The sequence below is a fragment of the Phascolarctos cinereus genome, unplaced genomic scaffold (genome assembly GCF_003287225.1).
Source record: "Phascolarctos cinereus isolate Bilbo 61053 unplaced genomic scaffold, phaCin_HiC Scaffold_726;HRSCAF=1367, whole genome shotgun sequence".
Classification (NCBI taxonomy): domain Eukaryota; kingdom Metazoa; phylum Chordata; class Mammalia; order Diprotodontia; family Phascolarctidae; genus Phascolarctos; species Phascolarctos cinereus.
The window spans coordinates 217,463,912-217,485,218 of NW_027556098.1; positions in this window are offsets into that span (position 1 = coordinate 217,463,912).

Below are 21,307 nucleotides of genomic sequence, written 5' to 3' on the forward strand. Positions count from 1 at the left end.
ATCTATCCTGGGTGCTGTTGACTCTTCCTCTGTGACTTACAATCTTGGAGAGCTGATTAAAGCACTGCTAGTGTCTTGTCCAAGGTCCCCTAGCTGGATCTTGCTGCATTTGAGGTCAGCTTTCTGTCTACTTTGCCTCTCATGGAGGTGGGGATATAAACGCTTTACTTCTGATTACCCATCTTATCGACCATTAGACAGAATAACCCAGAGGAGAAAAAAATGTCACAATTGGGGAATCAGACAAGACTTACATAAAATAAAACAATTGGAGAAGAGACATTGAAGTCTCATGAAGAATAAGGATGGAGTTTCAAGGAGATTTATATGGCACAGAACAATATGGATCAAAGTTTGGGAGTCTTAATAAAATCGGAGTTAACTATAATCTCATTTCTATTGTGTTAATAACTGTGAGTAAATCAGATAAAACTTTCTTTGAATATTTTAATTTCTCTTTCCCTTCAGGCTCATTTGCCATTATAGCAGAATTTAATTCATAATTCTCACACTGGAGGGTAAATTCACATTTATGATACATGCGTTGCTGTGAATAATATGAGAAATATGCCTCTGTGTAAAGAAAACATAATTTGACCCATAACATAACTAAATCCATAGACAAACTTCATAACCAGATTTGATTTTACATATATATATATATATATCCAATTCTATTCATTATTCATGCCAGGAAACATTAAATTTACATACTGCCATTTTAATGTGTAAGGTGTGTGTTGCCCATGTAGGTTACGTATACCTGCATGGGTTTGTCTAAATGCAATTGATAGGAAGACATGAATAAATATCTCTAAAGTCCCCTCCCCCAACCCTTTTTCAAGGGATACTTTGTTTTTTGCTAGGCAGGGAGCAAGAGATTAGGACTATAAAGTTAGCTGCTCTGTTATCCTCAGAGAGAGTACAGGGCTAGAATTATATCTATCTACCTCCCTAAATATTATTAGTCTAGAGAGAAGAATTTTTATGTTTAAGCCACTCTTCTGGTTGCTACCCCTTAACAGAGTGCCTCAAGTTATATCTGAAGACTTGACTCCTTTTCCACCAAATGCCAGCTGCACAAAAACCATCATACATATTGAATGGCAAATGAACCCATTTAGTTAAATCAGTGGCAAACAGAAATCAGAAAAGGTAGGCAGATGAGAACACACCAGACAATACACAGAAATAGATGACCCACTGGAAGCAAGTTATCTCAGTCTAATGGAGAGTTCTGGATCTCATCCAATGAGAAATTCCTGAAGTCTCTAGTGTGGCAAGTCAGAGATAGGGACATGATTGAGGAAACAGCTCCTCTGCATGTCAGCTTCTTCCTGGAGTCTTTCTCTCCTTCCAAAGACCTCTCCCTGAGGAAAGCCTAGATCTATATGGGTCTCTCAAAGCTGGAAGCCAAAAGACCAAGAGGATCTGTCATTTCCAAGTTCTTGCCAACTCCACCCTCTTGTGGGCAGAAAACATAGAGTAATCATTCTTTTTGCCAATGAGGGGAATCACAAATGCCAGGCTTGGGCCTGGGGTTAAGAATGAACAATTCAATCTCCCTTCTTAACAAATTTTTTGTGAGATTAACTAATATTTACTTCTTCACCCCAATATATATTGTCCTTTGATTCTAGTTCCTTTATTCCACATCATTTTATATGTCTTCCCATATTTCTTTAAGGTCTTAATATTTAGTTGATTTATTTTTTCACAGTGAAATAATATTCATTCTAGGATGAACAAGTTGTGGTATATGATTGTGATAGAATATTATTGCATTATAAGAAATGATGAGGGGGCAGCTAGGTGGCACAGTGGATAAAGCATTGACACTGAAGTCAGGAGGACCTGAGTTCAAATTCATCCTCAGACCAAACACTTGACACTTACTAGCTGTGTGACTCTGGGCAAGTCATTTAACCCCAATTGCCTAAGAAAGAAAGAAAGAAAGAAAGAAAGAAAGAAAGAAAGAAAGAAAGAAAGAAAGAAAGAAAGAAAGAATGAGCAGGATGATTTCAGAAAAACCTGGAAACACTGATATGAACTGATGCAAAGTGAAGTGAGCAGAACCAGGAGAACACTGCACACAGCAGTAGCATAATGATCCACTGTGAATGACTTAGTTATTCTCAGCAATGCATTGATCCAAGACAATTCCAAAGGACCTGTGATGAAAAGTGCTATCTACCTCCAGAGAAAGAGCTGATAGAGTATGAATGCAGATTGAAGCATACAATTTTTCACTTTCTGTATCTTTTTTGTGTGTGTTTTTTTCTCTTTGGGATATTCTTTCACAACATGACCAATATGGTCATGTTTTGCATGAACATGTATAACCTGTATCAAATTGCTTACTGTCTCGGGTAAGGGGGAGGTGAGGGAGGGAGAAAGAAAATTCAAAACTCAAAAAAAATTTTAATGAATGCTAAAAATTGTCTTTATATGTTACTGGGGGGCAAGGAAATAATATAGTATTAAAATAATATTCCATTGTATTTACATGCACTTTTTTTTTGCCTCTCTCCAATCACTAGACACGTTGCAGGCACCATGGGACAGTGGAAAGGATATTAACTGGCTATGGATTTTAAGAAGCTGTATTTAAATCCTGGCACTCCCTCTGTGGCTTTGGACAAGTTACTTCAGGACAAGTTACTACCTCTGGGCTTCAGTTTCTTCATATATCAAGAGAGAAGGCTGAACTAGATGGTCCTGTTATGTTCTCAACCTATCATCCTAAGATCCTTATGCTGGTTCATCTTCTCATAGAGATCATATAAAAGTAGTAAAAAGAATACTGAACTTGAACTACAAGAACCTGGTTTCAAGTCATTTACTAACAACTTGGATAAAGGTTTAGGCATCATTCTTATTCTATTTTCAGATGACAAAAGCTGGGAGGGATAGGTAACACTCGGGATGGAAATAACCTTCAGAAAGATCTTGACTGACTAGATCCCTGGGCCAAATCTAATAAGAAGAAATAAAATGAGGATAAATGTAAATTTTCAGTTAAAAAGTCAACTTCATGAATGTGAGCTGGAAGAGGCATGGTTAGATGACAGTTTGTCTGAAAAAGATCTGGTGAGTTTAGTGAACCTCAAACTCAATATAAGTCAATAGTGTGATACTGCACCCAAGAAAGGGAACCTTAGGCTTCATTTTGAGAGATATGACTTCCAGGAATAAGGAGGTGATAGTCCTACTCTGCTCTCCTATGGTCAGGCCACCTGTAGGGTGTTGTCTTCTTTTCTGGGCACTATATTTTAGGAAGGCCTTTGATAAGCTGGAGAATTGTCCAGAGCATGACAGCCAGGACAGTGAATGGCCGTCAGTATCCCATACAGGGACTGATGGAAAGGACTGAATATATTTAGCTTTAGGGAAGATTAATGAAACCATGATAAGCACCTTTAAGTATTTAAATGATTGACATGAGGAAGAGGGATTGGACTTGTTCTCCTTGGTCCCAGACGGTACAAGAAGTAATGGAGGGATGTCAGGAAAAACTCTAATAATTACAGCCATGCAAAAAGGGAATGGGCTCTTGCAGGAGCTAATGGCTTCTCCCTATCTTCAAGCAAAAAAGGTGCATGACCACTTGTTGGGTATGTCTTAGAGGGAATTCTTTTTCAGATGTGGTTTAGACTAAATTATCACTTTAGTCCCTTCTAACTCTGAAATTGCTTTTTTCTCCAAATCCCACATTTTGCCACTTATTGTCTAGGCAATGAGAGACAAATCATTTCATCTCTCTGAGCCTCAGTTGCCAAATATGCAGGTTGGATTAGATCCCTAAGATTCTTTCTAACCTGTGATCCTATATCTTTACACGCTTGGGGTTTTATTTTGAGGAAAGCACTTTTAAAATTGTAAAGTGTGATATAAATGTGAGCTATTAGTATTATAATTTTTACTAATGGGCAGTTGAAAGGGTCAGAAGAGGGACAGCAGGAAAGAGGAGGAGAATCCAGGGGTCTGGATAATCTATGAATTGAATAATCCCCAAGTAATTCTCAGGAAACTCTCTGGGGCTGGATGAAATATTGAGAAACCTGTAATTATGAAAAATCATTTCATATAAAATGAAAAAAAAATCTCATGTGTGGGTTTGGGGTGATTTCTGTAACTAAAATTAATCTCCAGCCTTTGAGTGGATCTGTTTTAGGTTAGGCAAGCAGAATGAAGAAGACTTCCCTCAAATGGAACAATTTAGATGTGTAATTTGAGGTCAGTTTCCCTTTTGACAGTAGACCTTCTTTGTAGCCTATGTGGAAAATACGGTAAAAGGCAGCATTTTTCCAATTGTTCTTTTCCTAGCTTTTTTGTTTATACTTGGAAGTGAAAGGATGACATGTTTTATGAACCACTCGTTGTTATTCTTTGCCTGAATATCATGTTGGGTTTTTTGTTAGGAAAAAAAATCACCAGAATATCTGAAAGTTTTTGATGAATAGAACCCTTTATTTTTTAGGAGAAAATGGATGGAACAGTTTGGGGCTTTGGGGGCCGCCTGTTGCTATCATGTGAAAGTTTCCCACTGATTTGACTTTTTATTCTGCTGTGTGATTGGTGCCAAGATTTACATGATTGCTGTGGGGAACAACTGGATTTAGCATAAGTAAGAATAACTGCTTTTCCCCTAGGGAGAGACAAAAAGGAAGAGTGAACAAGGCACAGAGACAATATTATCAGGAGTTATATTCCTATTCAGCTCTTTTATTCAGCCTGAATCTTGGATTCTATTGCAAATAATAAAAGCAAGAAGCAAGTTGGCCTGGAGCCAAAGTCTGAGATTAGCAAAGGAACTATTTTTATTTTAGAGGGAAATTTGTTTGTGAACAGTGGGCATATATGATGAATGTGGTGGTTTGAATTTCCTTCTTAAAAAAATTAAAGTTGAGAAAGTTTTCTATTCCTGTGAAAGTGAACAATAAGAAAAAAAGGAAAAAGACATAATGGTACTTAAATTTGACAGGGCAAGCCCATTAGTTAATGAGACATTTGACAGGTGGACTTTTCAATTAAGGGAGAAGTAAGGGATGGTGAGACAGCCAAAAGGAGAGGCTGTCTTGGTAATCTGGCAGCATTTTCTGGTGGGGTTGAGGGTTTTCTCAGCCTTCTATCCCTTTCCTGTTATGCCCTCTACCTCCTCCTTTCCCTCACTTACTCCTATTCTGATTGTGTTTCTACTGGAGGCCTTTTATTTCCCAGGCTGGGAAAATAGTTAGAATTATAGAATCACAGAATAATAGAGTTGGAAGGGACTTCCAGAGACCATCTGGATCAATCCCTTCCTTTAGGCAAGTGTCTTAACCAACCAAGGCAAATTGCTGACTGCATGAGCAGCCTTGCCTCACACCTCTTGTTACCCTCATTTTGTTTCTATTCATCTACCAATACTCCATAATTTTTCATGATTCTGAACAGAGACTTGCAGCTCATTTGGGAAAAGACTGTTTCTTGAATGGTTTCCCTCCTTCCTTCTTTGGCATGTCAAGGGAATGCTGTCAGTATAATCAAATAATAAGCTATTTTCTTCTGTGTCTCATGTATCAAGACCTCTGTCACTCTTCCCAGCTTTTTCTTGGTGAGGAGTGAGACATAGTTAGGACACTGCTGCTGGGGTGGATAAATGTCCTGAATAAATGAAAAAGTATTTATTAAATATCTACTATGTGCAAGTACCTACTATGTGCCACCCCCTGTTCTAAGCACACAAATAAAAAAGGGAGCCAGTCCTTGCCCTCTAGAAGCTTACATTCTAATAGAGGGAAACAACACATATAAGGGAATAAGGTCCAGGGATGAAGTTTTTGTCTGGGGAGTCACAGGAATGGTGAAAGGCACAATAAGGTTATTGATTATCATGTAGTGCAGATGTCAGGATGTCTAGGGTGGGTGGGTGCATGTAATGTGAAGCATGTTCTGATGTTGGCTAGAGGTAGTGGGTTAGATGAGTTTTCACTCATTTACTGGTCAGGACAACTCATCTCAGAGTAGGAACTCCAAAGCTCAGTGCGTCAATTTCCCCATGGAAAGAGGACAGTGGTCTCTGGAGGTTCAGTTTAGAGGGTACTATTCTAGGTGGGGCAGAATGAGGATAGATAGCAACATGCCCCTGGAGTAGGTAGGTGGTACAGTGGATGGAGCGCTGGACTTAGAATTAGAAAGACATGAGTATGAATTCTGTCTGAGACACTTACTGGCTGTACAAGTTAGGGCAAGTTGCGACTTCTCTCTGCCAGTTTTCTGCTCTGTAAAATGAGGATAATAATAGCATCTAACTCTCAGGGTTGTTGTGAAGTTAAAATGAGATAAAATAGGTAAAGTACTTTGCAAACCTGAAAAAAAGCACTATATAAAAATATTCTTGTTATTCTTATCATTATTGTTATTATGTCTGAGGTGATGGCTGAGTCAGATGTAAAGCATGGTATGCGGCCGGTTGGATGTAGTAAACCATAGGGCTCATTCATCTCACTGACGCCCTTTGTGGTACTTTTGCCCTAATAGACTCTCTGCTGACTTCCTGAATTTGGATCCACTTCCACAAACCCTGTCTCCTACCTCTCACTTTGCCTTGTGGATTTGGTACCCAAATGAACTCTGGTCTGATCCATCACCACCTCATATTTATTTGCTTTGATCTCAAGATGTGAGCCATCCCATCTTTTCTCAGGAGACTTCTTCCCTTCATCAAAGGAACATTGATTATCCTATGTGTCCTAGACACATGCTGGCTTCGGGTTAAGTCACTCATGTGAGGAATTCTTCCCCATTCTAGATTGGCACCTGCTCTGAACCCTCAGACTCTGAACTTGAGACTTAGAGTCCGAGCACTGGGATGTAAGTGCCTTGTCCAGGGTCACATAGCCAGGAAGGGCCAAAAGTAGGGTTGAACCTAGGGCTTCCTAACTGGGAGAACAGACTTCTATCCATACAGCAAACTACAGGAGGACATTTTACATCAATTTTGTGTCTTTTCAGTTCTTCCTAAGAAGCAGATAAAGTGCTGTTTGCCAGAGGCATGATGAACGGATGTCATGAGAGTGGTCTCCCTCTGTCCTGAACCACATTTTAACCTACTGGAAATGAAACAGTGGCAATTCACTGGAACAAGGCAAGTTATGTCAATAAGCATACATTAAGCATCTCCTAAGTCACCTGGCTAAGCACTAGAGCAGGGAGGATGTGGTTAGCATACCACACCCCTAAAAGAACAATCTCAGGTGGAGAAATTATAGGAGACAAATGAACATTTCACCAACGCCTCTCGTTCCCCTTTGCAGTGCCTTCTCCCTGACCTCTCTGTGTTGATCTGCTTTGGCCCCAGACTCCTGTGATTAATACCTTTTCCCCATCTCTGCTTAGCCCCTTGGATTCAGTTATATCCAAATTGATGGCTTGATCTAAAGTGGGATCTTATTTCTTTCTTCTGATTACAACTTAGACCACACCTTCATTTCCCAAGAGGATTCTTTTCCTTATTCCATTCCACAAACATCTGTTAAGCACCCACTACTCTATGTGCCAGGTATGAGGCTACATTCTTGGGATACAAAGGTAAAAATACAATAATGCCTGCTTTCAAGAAGCTTACATTCTTCTGGAGGTGGAAAGGTTATATAACATGTTAGTAATAATGTGTATACACAAAGTAATTTCAAGAGTAGAGAATGCAAATAAATGGGGATTAGGAAAGCTCTTATGCAGTCCTGAGCTGGGTTTTAAAGGAAGCTAGGGATTCTGAGAGGACTGATTGACTCCAGACTCTATGTGCTGTCTGGCTTACAGCCAGGTACACTGTAGGTTGCAACCCCATATGGGGTTGTGATCCACAGTTTAAGAAGCTGAAGGGGTCGCAAGCGAAAAAAGTTTAAGAAGCCCTGTGCTACACCACCAGGGATTCCGTCACACCAATTCCCAAAGCCTGAGTCAGTTCCTTGAGCAGCCAATTCCTTTTAGAAAGGACTGATTTTTTGTTTTTTTCCAAGAAGACTTTGGAAAAGTCAGAAACTATTATCTGAGGGTTTTCCTTGCAACTGGGATGACAATTGACAGAAAGCCTACATAAGTTAGTCAGATGTCAAAAGGGTCAAAGGAGTAAAAATTAGGAGAATTTCCTTTCTAGGAAAAGAGGTGCGTTAAATTGCATGGGTCTTCAGTGTTCCCCTTTGATCTTAGTGTTAACTTCCACTTCATGGAGCATTCACTTAGCTTTTCTGTCTCTGTTGTGAAATGAGAGTTGATAATAATCCTTACCTCAAACCTGTCTCTCAGAAGCATTGTGAGGATTAACATTTATAAAGGGGCTTTCAGATGCTCAGATGAAAGGCACTACTTAAATACACACTATTATTATTATTTTTTCTCTTTGTATTCCCATATCAGAATAGGTCTCTTCATTGACAAGATAGGGTATACTTAGCAAACCCACCCACCTAGGATTCCACAGTATCATCGCCTTCAAGATCTTAAGGATAATTCAGGTTATCTGGTCAGTAGCATTCCACCCAGGACTTGGGAACTTTAGGTGGCCAAAATTCCTTCCCCTTGCTTTCAGAATAAAACCACCCACTAGGAAGACTCTAGGGGCATGTTACAGACTTCTAAGTTGGTAGAGCTGATTCATGAGTTAAGTGGTACCACAAGGTCCCCCAACTACAAAATATTTCTCCTGCTTGTCTGAAATTTTCTTATTACTCACTGATAAATGCAAATAGTCTTGGAAGGATAATCTTTTATCAGCCATTAACATCTCATATCCAATTAGCTTATCAGTTTAACCAGAAAAAAAGTAGCTCTAAAGGGAATGGGAAATAGAATCATAGAGTTGCCATGTGATAGAGCTGGAAAACAACTTAGAATATTTTTAGTCCAACTTCACAACATAGAACCTGAGGCACATATCCTTTCACACATGGGACCCCCTCTTCCCCACAAAAGTCACCTTAGATTCAAAGTGGGCAGCTAGGTACACAATGGTTAAAGCAATGAACTTGGAATCAGGAAGACTCATCTTCATGAGTTCAAATCTGGCCTCCGATACTTACTAGCTATGTAACCTTGGGCAAGTCACTTAACCCAGTTTGCCTCAGTTTCCTCATCTGTAAAATAAGCTGAAGAAGGAAATGGCAAACTACTCCAATATATCTGCCAAGAAAACCCCACAAAGAGTCAGACAGGACTGAACAACAACAAAGTTTCAAGCTATCTTCTTTATCTATATACAATCAACATTGTAACCCACAAGCTGTTACCAATGTTACCTTTACTAGTTAGCCAGGGGATACAATTACTTCAAGACAGTGTATTTAATGAAACAGAATAGTAAAAACATCAGGCAACAAGTATTTCCTAAGATTTTTCTATGTGCCAGGCACTATGCTAACCTCTGGGAAAACAAAGAAAAGCAAAATCAATCCCTCTGACAGAACTTACATTTTAATTGGGGAAATAGCATATAAGATATACATATAAGAAAGATACAGAATAGATGGAAGGTAGCCTGAGAAGGGAAAGCATTAGCAACTAGGTGGGGTGTGGAGGATAGAAAAGACTCCCGTAGATGCAGGTACTTGAGCTGAGTCCTAAAGAAAGTCAAAGATAAGGTGGAGATTAGGAGGGGACCATTCCAAACATGGACAACCAGTATAAATGCACAGAGATAGGAAATGGAGTGTCATGTGTGAGTAATAGCAAGTAGGTCAGTGTGACATTAGAAATTTCTGTCCTATAATCTCAGGCATATTCTTTCAGAAATAGACATGCCATAAGAATGGACACACAGGGATTGCTCATGGGGGTGTGTGCAAACAAGGGGAGTGTTGTGCTAAAAAAAACAAAACAAACAAACAAACAAAAAAACCCAACCACAACAACCACCATAGTTTTTTGTGTATGTCAGAAGCTACTCTGGGATATCTTAAAGCACTGTACAATTTTCCAAACACACTTTCTTCATATTATTTATATTTGCTGTCAGTTAGCCATAATTGTCCTGCATACATGGGGAAGGGGAAGGGGAAGGGAACAAGCATTTGTTAAGTGCCTACTGTATATCTGGAACTGTGCTAAGCACTTTATGAATACTATCTCATTTGATTAGTATACTAACTCACTTCAATTGCCCTTAATCACTTGATGCTCCAGGGCTGCAGACGGCTTGTGGTCATGTTGTTACACTAATCTTTCTGGGCCTGTTCCCTGCTGGCTGCTACTGTCTGCTGAGAATGCACCTGAATGTTATGCCGTGTCTCTGCTGCTTCTTGTGATTAGTGTTGTGTCTCTTCTCTTTCCTGTCTTTCTCAATCTCCTTGGTTTCTCTGCTCTCTTCTGGGTGCCTTAATACATAGGTCTTGTGGTCACTGCTAGGTAAACTCTTCAGGGCCACCTGCTGGTCATTTCAGTTCCAATTTGGTAGGTTGTGATGAGTTGAAAGCCTCTTCCTGGTTAATCCAGACTGATATCTCTTTAGTCATGATTAGAGGTTACAAGCTACATATAGAGCTAATAAAAGTCAGGAAGTGTACCTCCACATTAAGATTAAGTCTTATTTTTAAACTACTGTGTCTGTGGCTGATATTATAATGCTTTTCCTCAGACTCCTATCTGACTTAGGTTTTGAAATTCCTAAGATCATCCCTGACTTGGCATGCAAATGAATTTAATCTAGAACAAGCAAAAGTGGCAAGGCTAATTATTTCTACTTACCTGGCTCCATTCTTGCCTTTATAAAGTATATCAACCAACAGCAAAGATCCTCTAGTCTGTGTGCATACACTTTGACCCAGCAATACCTCTGCTAGGTCTGTATCCCAAAGAGATCAAAGAATAGGGAAAAGGACCTATATGTGCAAAAAAAAAAAATATTTATAACAGTGTTGGTTTTTTTGTGGTGGCAAATGATTGGAAATTGAGAGGCTATCCATCAGTTGGGGAATGGCTGAGCAAGTTGGGGTATATGATTGTGATGGAATACTATGCTACAGTAAGAAATGAAAGCAGGGTGCTTTCAGAAAAACCTGGAAAGACTTATATGAATTGATGCAAAGTGAAATGAGCAGAACCAGGAGAACATTATATACAGTGACAGCAATATCATATCATGATCTACTATGAATGACCTAGCTATTCTCAACAATACAATGGCCTAAGATAATTCTGAAGGAGATATAATGAAAAATGTTCTCCACCTCCAGAGAAAGAACTGATAGAGTATGAATGCAGATCAAAGTATACTTTTTAAAGCTTTATTTATATTTCTTGGGTTTTTAGGGAGTTGGTGTTTTCTTTTGCAGAATGACTAATATGGAAATATATTTTGCATGACTGTAAATGTGTAACCTATATCAAATTGTTTGCCTTCTCAATGAGGGGAGAGGAGAGGAAAGGAGGGAGAGAATTTGGAACTCAAAATGTTAAAAAAAAACACAAATGTTAAAAATTGCGGTTTTTTACATGTAATTAGAAAAAATAAAATATTTTCAAAAGAAATTTTGCAAACTTTGAAACACTATTTTAAAAATCATATAGTTTTATTCTGTATTTTGGCCAATGAATAATTTCACATGAGAGAAGGGGTGTGTGTGTGTGTGTGTGTGTGTGTGTGTGTGTGTGTGTGTGTGTGTGTGTAGCCAACTTTACAACAGGTAATATAAGCTACATCTAACACTAAGACCCATGATTGTATTTTTAGATATCTCTTAGTGTACTTTTAGTCAACATTTCCCCCCATACTGCATTATACCATTTAGATTTTTCCATATTTCAGTATATTCTTCATATTTGACATTCTTTATGGCAATATAGCAGACTATAGCATGGATCTACCACAGCCTGTTTAGCCATTCCCAACCACTGGATATGTAAGCTGTTTCCATTTTTCTTTTCTTATAAATTGTACTGCAATAGATACTTTTGTTGTTTTTATGGCCTTTTTTTCTTTTAAATCATATCCTTGGATTATATGAGTTTCAAATGGAATATCCCTTATGGATGATGAAATCCTAGATATCCTTTTTCATGGTCATCATTATACTGACTGCACAAAATTCCAGAACATTACAGGGCCTTATTAATGACGGTTATGGTAATTCAGAAGGGAAAAGACTAATAATATATAAAGGAAAATCCAAATGATGAAGAATGATTATTGTTTAGACTATGACATGAAGTTTAAAAGCTCACATACTGAGTTAGCTTACCTATCAAATAAGATAATATTTATTAAGTGCTCAGCACAGTGCCAGGTACATAGTAGGCACTTAACAAATGCTTGCTCCCTTGCTCTTTCCCCTTCCCCAATCTATGTATGCCAGGCAAATATGGCAAATTGACAGTGAATATGAATAAGAGGAGGAAAGTGTGTTTGGAAAATTGTACAGTGCTTTAAGATATCTCAAACTGGCTCTTGACACACACACAAAAATCATGGTGGCTGTGGTGGTGGATGTTTTTAACACCAATGTTCTTTAAATGATTCTGTAAGGTTGTAAATATTGGGACATCCCATTCTCCAGAGATTATGGTCACCTAAAGAACAACAGAGAGACACAGTGCAATTGCATGTATGCTACAGCATATTTTCCGAGATTACTTGTGTGCCAGAAGCGATGGAAAAGTTACCATTCAGGCCATGTATAATCTGATCCAAGTTAACAGTCATTTATTTAGTACTTACTTACTTAGTTTATTTATTTAGTACTTACTTTGCACACAACTTTGTGATGTGTACTGGAGATACAAAGACAAAACAAAAAATGGTAAGTTTGCCAAATGGGAGGAGAACACAATTTGTAGCTACTTAGAATTTGATGCATGTGTGAGATGCTGTGGAGGTAGAACTGACAAGACTTGGCAACTAATTAGATATGGGAGGTATGGGAAAGAGAAGAGTGGAAGATGACTCTAATGTTTTAAATGTGGGTGATGAGAAGTAGAGTGGTGCCATAAACAATGAGAGTTGGAGAAGAGGTGGATTTATAGGGAGGATAGTGATTTCCATCTTAGACATGTTACCTATGGGACATCCAGTTGGAGTTGTCCAATAAGCATTTGGTGAGACATAGTTGGAACTTAGAAGAGAGACTATTCTTGCATATATGGGTGTTTTGGAGCCAGCTCAAATTGGCTCTTAAGAGCCAATTGTTAAATTTTTAGTGTGAGCATTTACACTTTGGAAATTGGCAAACACTGCAATTCAGGGCTTAATTTATTGTTTTGTTTGTTGTATAGATTAACAAAGTGCTGAGGAAAATGTTAATGTTACAGATTAGATTTATAAGTGCATGATACAGCTCATTACTAAATATTTACCAGCATAACCCTGTATAGAAAAGTAAATAGAAAATAACCACAGAGTGATTTTGAGGGGTAGGAAAGAAAGTATTTATCCATACTTACACAGTCAGTAGGTGACAGAGGCAGGGCTTGAATCCAGATCCCAAGACCAACCTTCTACCTACTGTACCATGCTGGCTACATTCTTTTCCCCCAGAGAGTCAGTTGTTAAACCTTTACCAGCATAGCACTAATTACGTATACAGATTGAAGAGTCATCTGCATAAATATCACCATTTGACTTCTGGGAGCTGATGGTATCACTGAGAGATAATGTAAGGATAGAAAAGAAGAGGAGCTAGATCAGAGTCTTGGGGGTCACTCACAGTTAGTAGGTGGGGACTGGCTGATGATCCAGAAGAGGTGACTGACAAGAAATGATTGGTTAGGCAGAAGAATCAGTAGAGAGATCAGTGTCATGCAAACCCAGGAAGAAAACCTTATCCAGAAGGAGAGGTAAAGAAGGTGGAGTGGTAATGTAGTAACAAAAAACAAAACAAAAGACAATGATGTATATAGTTCATGTGGAATATTGGTTCCCCTGAAGTATTAGAAAACTGAGAGGAAGGCTTCTAGCACATTGGATAGATTCTCAGTGGAGGATTTATGGGCAAAAATTGAATCAGAAGAAAAGCTATATGAAAGGATACACCCATACTAAAAATATCACCAGTCCACTGAAGAACCAAGGTGTGCTTCCTATAATGGGAAAATGATACAGCCAGCATTATAGCCCTTATTTCCTACTGCTGGATTGATGTCTAGAAAGACTGCCTCAATATGCAGCAGCAATATATGCATATGCCTATTTTACCTTTAGTCCCCAAAACTTATTTTAAAATAAATTTTAATTTTTAAAAATTAATTGGTGTTAAGTGTTACTTCATATTTATTTTAATTTGTAGATCTCTATAATTAATGGTTAAACATTTCCTCAACTGTTCATTAATAATTTTTGTTTCTTCTTTTGTGAATTTCCTGTTTGTATCTTTTGACTATTCATTGAGTGGAGACCAGATTACCTCTATAGATTTCTCTGTTTCCCATAAATCTTAAAAGTTGAGGTTTGCCCACATATGTATTGCAATTATTTCCTCCATTTTGTTTTCTTTTTAATCTTAGTTTTATTACTTTCTTTTGTATATTTTTGTATTTTTATAAATTCAAACTTGTCATTCTAATCCTCAATAACTTTTTTTATTACAGTAAAGAAATTACAAAATTTCCAAATTTAGGGAAAGCATACTATTTTAATTTCTCTCAAAGTTTTAATGGCTTAAAAATAATTAACCATATGAGGTGGCACAGTAGATACAGCACCAGGCCTGGAGTCAGGAAGACCTGAGTTCAAATCTGGCCTCAGACACTTACTAGCTGTGTGACTTAGGTAAGTCACTTAACTTCTGTTTGCCTCATTTTCATCATCTGTAAAATGGGGATGATAGTAATAATACTTACCTCCCAGGGTTGTTATGAGGATTAAACGAGATGATATTTGTAAAGTGCTTAGCATAGTGCCAGGCACACAGTAGGTGTTATATGTGTTAGCTATTACTATTAATATAAATTTATTTTTAATCCTATCACTATTCAATTTTCCCAAACGCATTTTGTTTTGCTTTTCGGTGAGGCAATTGGAGTTAAGTGACTTGCCCAGAGTCACACAGCTAGTAAGTGTCAAATGTCTGAGGCCACATTTGAACTCAGATCCTCCTGACTCCAAGGCTGATGCGTTTATTAAGGCACCATGGCATGGTAGATAGAGGGCTAGCCTTGGAGTCAGGAAGACTTGGGTTCAAGAACTCTGCCTATGACACCCATTAGTATTATGTCCATAAGAAAGTCACTTATCCCAGGTAACTCCCTAAATCTACAAGCTGTCACATAGGTAGGGGAAGTTTTCACATCAGGATTTTCCCTACATCTATGAAAGCATAGGTCCAGATCACATGCATACATACATACATACATACATACATACATACATACATACATACATACATATACCTCACAGATCCATCGCATTCTCTGTCATTGAAAAAATCATAGGTATATATGGTATACAGGGCAGTGAGGTGGCATACAGTGCCCAGTCTGCAGTCAGGAAAATGAGTCTGAGTTCAAATCTGGTCTCACTAGCTATGTAACCCTGGGTAAGTCTCTCCTGTTTGCCTCAGTTTCCTTATCTGTAAAATAAGCTGGACAAGGAAATGACAAATCACTTCAGTATCTTTGCCAAGGAAACCCCAAATGGGGTCATGAAGAGTTGGACACAACTAAAAAACAATCAAAAGTATATGGTACATAGGTAAGTAACTAATTTGTAGAGAATGTAAGATCCTATTGGGCTTATTTATGTTGATTATGAAAAAAGGATTTGATTTGATAAAAGCAAAATACTGTATTATGAGCCCTTTTTAGAAAGGTGTTACCTATTGTTATATCAAAGTCATTTTATACCAAGACTCTTTGGCTACTCTAACCACAGAAACATCATCTGAAGCATAAAATAGGGAGATATGAGCTCACTGAAAGGATTTACCACAGTAATGGAGGAGATCTAGTGCAAAATATGGGTCACAGAGGGATTCTCTACGGATAATGAGGAAATCCTTCTGTTTGTAGATAATGCGTTCATTGCTTCAAACCTCCAAACATTGTAAAGTCTCTTGGAAGAAATCTGTAATCATTCAAAACAGTTTGGTCTGAGCCTAACATAGGAAAGACTGGATGAATAATGTACATTGCCCTGATTTCATCATGTATTTGGATGGACACCCTATAGATCTTGCCCACCAAGAGACATGCCTCGGATAGACAATAAAGATGGATGGGTTCAGCCCAGAGTTAAATGAGAGGAACGGAACAGGCTGGTTTGTTTTAGGAAAGTACAAAGATCCTCTACTAACCTCAAGGTTCACATGAAAGCAAAAGCCCATTTTTTTCATTCCTAGCTATTGATATTGTTTTTTCAGTTGTCTGAGTCATTTTTCAGTTGTGTCCAATTCTTTGTGACCCCATTTGGGGTTTTCTTGGCCAGGATACTGGAGTGGTTTGCCATTTCCTTCTTCAACTCATTTTGCAGAAGAGGAAATTAAGGCAAACAGAGTTAAATGACTTGCCCAGGGTCACACAGCTAGTAGGTATCTGAGACCAGATTTAAATTCATGAAGATGAGTTTTCCTGACTCCAGGCCCTAACTCTGTCCACTGCGCCACCTAGCTGCCTGCTGGTATTGCTACAAGGAAACAAGATATGAATATACAAAGAGTTAAAAATGAATACCATACATTCGTAATAGGGGACTGGGCAGTGAGGTCCAAATGTTAACTACGTGAACAATAGATATCCTCTGCCTGCTACCAAGCCATATGAAGCCTGGTGAACTTATATCCAGAAATACCGTCCAAGTACCTTAAGCCGATTATCCCACCTAACCTCCACTTAAAGTAACTAAGAAGGTGCACCTAGGTGGCGCAGTGAATAGAGCACCGACCCTGAAGTCAGAAGGAGCTGAGTTCAAATCCAGCCTCAGAAACTTGACATTTACTAGCTGTGTGACTCAGGGCAAGTCACTTAACCCCATTGCCTAGCCAAACAATAAATAAATAAATAAATAAAGTGACTAACAAGATGCTGACACCTTTATCACATGGGAACACCAATATCACTATTGAATCAATCAATCAGAAGTGCGAACTGGGTGTGAACAAGTGCCAGACATCTCTGTTGAATCAATCAATTAAATGCATTAAACTAATATGCAGCTTGTCACAGTGTGTGTAGTTCTTCTATAAAGTAGCAAGCCGGTTCTGAGACCTAGCATTTCTGTTTTTGGTAACATAGAGGAAAGAGCAGGGCCAGCTAGGCTCCTGACAAGGAATCACTTTAGAAAGGGGTGAATAGAGCCTCTGTCTACACATCCCCCACCCCCAACCAGAGGAGGAACATGTCAATTTCAAAGGGTTGGAGAAGTTGGACTTCTTACTAATGTTCTAGCAACATTCCCAGGACAGCAGGGTCTGCATCAGAAGCTAAGGACTCCAAGGAAAGACAACTTTGAGATTCTACAAGGGGTCCAGCAGAAAGTTATACTGCATCTAAGGGTAAACTTCTTGTACATCCCATGAACCAGAGCAAAGAACTCCTGGCAAAATGACTTCTGGGAGCTGAGTCACCCCCTTTGGCAACGTGTTCTAGGCTTGAGCTCGTTTCCTTCTGGATTCTCTATATGCTTGGTGGAGGGTATGCACCCAGTTTGGGGAGATGTTTATGCAAATTGTTCTTACTGTATCACTTTACTAAATACTTATTTGTAGAGGCTAATTGATGTCTAATGGATAATCATGGGAAAGTACACTAGCAGGCCTTTTGAGCTATGTCATTAAAAGGGGAGCCCCCAGGCCCTAAGAGTCCCCTGGAAGTCAGAGGGGAAAGTGGAAGCTATCCTCTTGGGGATAAGCCTGACATATAAGAAAGGGTTGAGAGCGAAGCCCCGAAGCATGTATTATAGAGTGACCTTTTCCCTTTCCATGTCAGAGAAAGTGCAGGTATTATTTGACTATCTGCTGTAGGTTTACTATCTGCATGACAAAAAACCTTTTAATTAGCTGCTTAGATAAAATTACATACGCAAACAAAAAGCTGGAATTGATTAACTCTTTTCTGTTGGATTTCCAGTGAGGAGCAGGAAGAATTCTCTGGTCCTCTGGCTGGAGGAAAGTAAGTAGTGGCAGTGACCATATCTCCCCATCTGGCTAATGTATGATCATGTTTCTTTTGCCTCTGTGTTTTTTTTCCCTTGATCATAGTAAGTGAGTATCAGAAACAGAAAGGCCATGTTATAACCTTATTAGTTTTGAAAGGTTGGAAAACCCATTACAGGCCCAGCAACTATAATCCATAGCAGAGTCTATGGGTAGCAGCAGATAAGCCTAGGCAAGAGTGGCCTTAATGAGTAAATTGCTTGATTCAGCCCAGTAGTGGATTAATTCAGCAGCTAAAAGACCCCATCCAAAAGCAAGTGTCTTGTACATCAGCAATGCCACACCACTAAGTGAATTTAGTAGTGGTGGAGAATGCTTTGTAAATACCATTTGAAGTCTGAGTCCACTCTTCCAAGGGACCACCATGTTAGAGTAGAATGTGCTCCTGGTTTGGTAGATTACACTTTAGTTCTTGCTATATTGTCTTTGTAAATATTCCTCTGTAAAAGCTGTTAACAAAAGACCCCCCTCCAGGCCCAAAAAGGGATCCTAAATGAATAGAGTATGATCACAGATTACAAAAGTGTTTATTGTCTGAGAAGAGCTTGCAAGGGAGAGAAGAACTTGCAAGGGAGTTGAGAGTTCTACAGCTGCTCAAAGAGGAGTGGGAAAGGGTGAGATATTTGTGGTTTCTAGAGACTTTCATGCAAGGAGTGAGGAGGTTAAGGGTGGGGGGGAGCATGTTTAGAAAGTCCTGAGCAAGGTTTTGAATCAGTGGCTGCTGCTCAAGGTTGCCTTTGAGCTGGTCAAGGCTGGTTCTGTGGTTTCTGGAAGCTACAGGCATCTCCAAATTTGACTAGAGTTCACTTGCAAAGGATCACTGGTATGTCAAGCAGCCCTGGGCTTTAAAAGTCCTTCTGATTGGCTGGTTGTTGTGTTACTCCAATGTCCTGCCCCCTTGTGAAGAAGGGAAGCTCCAACATATCCAGTCATTACAAAGCCCATGTTCACAAAGCAAATTGGTTAACTATATAAGGTAGATATTAACTGACAATTTATATTGGAGGGAGTATATCAAATGAGGATTTGTGAATGCTGGTATAGAAAAAAAAACAACTTCCCAACCCTTCTAGGTTATCCTTAGAACCATGAAAGGAGCAGTATCTGGCTGTATTCCAGGGAATCAACCTGCTAGTCTAAGTGTGTGTAGAGAGATTAGCTCCAGAACCTATGTGCAATACATAGGACAATGGAAAGGTACATGGTAAGTGCAATCAACTTACGTTCCAGAACCAATGAGGAGCTCCAGGAAAGAACATAACTAAAAAACTGGAAGCAAGGAATTGCATGATAGAAAAAGAAGATGGGCTGGTTATGTTTTGAGAGTGAGGGATGACAGGTGAATATCCATAGTGCCCCACTGAAATATCAGGAGAAAACTAGGAAGGCCTCTAGCACATTAGGTAAAACTTCTGTGATGTGACACATCATGGACAGGCATGGTTGGATGGCAACCTGCATTATTGGGAGGAACATATTCTGGAATTGATGAGACATTTCTATTTAAGTGTTTTTTGTATATATGGTAAGTTTTGATGTGGAAATGGGATTAGAAAGATTGTATAGAACTTTATAGGGACTCTGGAAGACAGGGCAAAGTCGGGTATCAAAGAGACAACAGTAAGCCAGGAGACAACACTGGATTCCTGAGTACCGTGTCATGAAAGAGAAAAGGACAAGAAGGGAAACATAAAAATAAATAATAATAATAATAATAGCTAACATTTACATAGCACTTGCAATGTGCCAGGCACTGTGCTAAGTACTTTACAATTATTATCCAATTTGATCCTCACAATGAGGTAGGTGTTGTTGTTCAGTTGTTTCAGTCACATCCAACTCTTCATGGCCCCATTTGGGGTTTTCTTGGCAAATGTACTGGAGTAGTTTGACATTTCCTTCTGCAGCTCATTTGATAGATGAGGATTCAGAGGCAAACAGGGTTAAGTGACTTGCCCAGGGTCACACAGGAAGATGAATTTTCCTAATTCCCAGTCCAATGCTCTCTCTGTTGCACCACCTAGCTGGGAAATAGGTGCTATTATTATTCCCATTTTACCGATGAGAAAACTGAGACGAACAGAGATTAAATCACAACTAGTAAGTGTCTGAGGCTGGATTTGAACTCAGGTATTACTGACTACAAGCCCAGCACTCTATGTACTGCACCACCTAGCCTTTGCCTATAACATATCTGCATAAAAATGGAGGAGGGCCATTACCATGCTTCAGTTCTATCCTCAGCCTGCAGCAACCTTGAGATATAGAGAAAGATTGGGAGCAGGAAATTTGCTACCTAATTTTAAAACTCTGAGGTAATGTATACCAGAGTTCAGAGGTAGGCTATTCAAAAATGAGGAAGAGATCCCTGAAGTTAGATATAGACTCTGCTTAATAAATTATCAAGGAACTGGGCAATGGTTACTAGGAGAAAGCAAGAGGCAAGATGGTTCCCAGAATTTAAAATACAGTTCATTTAGGAGTGATGGCAAACTGGATTGGAGCAGGCCAAAGGCAGAGCATCAGTGGAGCAAATGGGCATAGAGATAGATCAATGGCTGTCATTTGGACAGTTTGACTTTTTCTGGTTTCATTCAATAAATCAACTCATGCCAGGAGTGTGCACTGCATGAGAGCCTTCTGTCTGCTTGATGCCACACAGTGCACAGTCATAACAGCCAATGGCTCAGCTTTGCCTAGGGCTGCCCGTGGGGTGACGGGAAACAGGAGGTTCATTGTGCTCCATGGCATGACAACTGGTTTCTCTTCCTACCTGTGTAGGAAACATGGGAACCATGGCAAGTCACAAGTTCCTTGGATTTCAAGCTCCTCATTCACAAAATGAGAGCATAAGACTAGATAATGCCTAAGAAACAGTCCAGAATTAACATTCTGTGGCATCCTAATGACAAATTTTTGACATTTTACTGTCTTCTGTACATTTCCTCTACTAAAATCTTACCAGTTTATTCTGGCTTTTTGAAGAGGATACCAGCAGATTTGGAAAAGTTCTAGTATGTCTTATTATAGTAGGAGAGACTTCTAAGATGGATGCAGTGACCAGCAATGTTTCTGACCTTCGATTGGCCCAGCTAAGTTTGGACAAATTCATCATCATCATCATCATCATCATCATCATCATCATCATCATTATTATTATTAGGTGAGGCAATTGGGGTTAAGTTACTTGC